At 44.9% G+C, this 2,104-nt stretch overlaps 1 pseudogene; it reads left to right on the top strand.

Annotated features, from left to right (window-relative positions):
• The first annotated feature begins 220 nt into the window (after positions 1-220).
• On the top strand, positions 221-1,712 carry LOC110315120 (annotated as a pseudogene).
• The last annotated feature ends 392 nt before the right edge of the window (positions 1,713-2,104 follow it).

The following is a 2,104-nucleotide window of genomic DNA, read 5'->3' on the forward strand; positions in this document are numbered from 1 at the left end:
GGGGAGCATGGGATAGGGGTTTTCGGAAGGGGAGAAAAGCAAGAAAGAGGATAACATTTGAAATTTAAATAAAGAAAATATCCAATAGAAAAAAATTAAAAGCAAAAAAAACAAAAAACGAAAAAAAGAAAAAAGAAAAAAAAGGGAAACAAAAGATCTATTCATAGGGAAGTCCTCATTACTTCTTTGTGTTCCCACGAGAAATGGTGCAGGGTTTCTGGCCCTCAACACTTCAGCCTCCACAATGGAACCCACAACAGCAAATCCAATTGAGGAAACCCTATGTAGAAGAATCAACATCAGTATTCTGATCACAAACTTGATGATCATCATCTTTGCACTGGTTGGGAAACGCCATTGTGTTCTGGCTCCTGTGCTTCCACTTGCACAGAAATGCCTTCTCAGTCTACATCCTAAACTTGTCGCTGGCTGACTTCCCCTTCCTTCTCAGTCTCATGATAGTTTCCACAAAACATGTTTTCAAGTTTTCCTTTCCCAGCATTATCTTCCTCTGCCCCAACCCGCAGGACACTTTATTCCATGGTTCTTGAGGGGGATCACAAACCTAGAGAGAAATGGGAATAAAGAAAGAGACTGAGACCATGCATGTGTGTCATAGTCTCTTTTACTAAGGGGAGATGCTCAGGTTANATACAATTTGGAGANGGGTGNTCAAAGGTATACAGTNAGAGAAATAATTGGGAAGAGTTATTTGCAAGTCTAATACATTTAGTGATTCATCTAGGGTCCTTGGCGCCACTGCCCTGGGACATAGGGCGGCTTATCTAAGAGCCTATCTCGGGGTCCGGATCCTCCTGACAGTTCAAGGTGACAGCTCTGGGCAGCTCTGGAATGTGAGAAGAATCCCTCAGTCCTTGATGTCTGTTTAGGTCTTGCTGGTTGCCATGAGTGGCCTTGCAGAGAGAGAGGGGGAAGGGCTCTTGACAAAGAACTATGTGGCTCTTAGCTGCATACTGTGAAAACACCTGGGCTGCGGGGATGCCCTGAGTGTAAGATGCCTGGGTTTTCTCAACCTGGTCCCTGACATTCCTCCAGTGCATTTACACCTTCAGGGTGGTTCTCTACATCGCAGGTCTGAGCATGCTCAATACCATCAGCACTGCCTGTCTGTCCTGTGCCCCATCTGGTACCGCTGCCACCACTCAGAACACACATCAACTGTCATGTGTGCTGTGATCTGGGTCCTGTCCCTGTTGATCTGCATTCTGAATAGATATTTGTGCGGTTTCTTAGATACCAAATATGAAAATGTCAATGTGTGTCTGGCATCAAACTTCTTTACTACCGCATACCTGATATTTTTGTTAGTAGTCCTCTGTCTGTCCAGCCTGGCTCTGCTGGCCAGGTTGTTCTGTGGCACTGGGCAGATGAAGCTTACCAGATTGTATGTAACCATCATGATGACCATTTTGGTTTTTCTCCTCTGCGGGTTGCCATATGGCATGTACTTGTTCCTGTTAAACTGGATTAAGAATGTTTTTACTGTATTTGAATTTAGTCTTTATCTGGCATCAGAAGTCCTGACTGCTATTAACAGCTCTGCCAACCCCATCATTTACTTCTTCATGGGCTCCTTCAGGCATCGGTTGAAGCACCAGACCCCCAAAATGGTTCTCCAGAGGGCACTGCAGGACACTCCTGAGACAGCTGAAAACATGAGGGAGATGTCAAGAAGCAAAGCAGAGCCATGATGAAGAGCCTCGGCCTGGACCTCAGAGGTACCTTTGGAGCGAGCACTGCCCTGCTGCACTTGACCACTGTCTGCTCTCCTCTCAGCTGACTGACTTGACATGACTCAGTGGTCCACCAACATCTTCCACAGCTCTCCACTAACTTAGATTTTCTACCTCTCCCAAACAATAGCATTAATCAAAGAGTATCATGACTGCATCCTTTTGACATTAATCAAATTCTCATGCTAACTTCCTCTGAAGCTTTTTTGCTATTCTTTGCAAATTTTGTTGCCATGGAAATGCCCAAGGTTCAGAACCATGACTTTCTTGATTCTGATTGTTCTGTACCTGAATGTAAAGACAAGGAACTAGGAGATGATCCTGTGCCACAGTGCTCAATTCCCAAATAC

The sequence above is a fragment of the Mus pahari genome, unplaced genomic scaffold (assembly GCF_900095145.1).
Source record: "Mus pahari unplaced genomic scaffold, PAHARI_EIJ_v1.1 scaffold_16052_1, whole genome shotgun sequence".
Taxonomy (NCBI): Eukaryota; Metazoa; Chordata; class Mammalia; order Rodentia; family Muridae; genus Mus; species Mus pahari.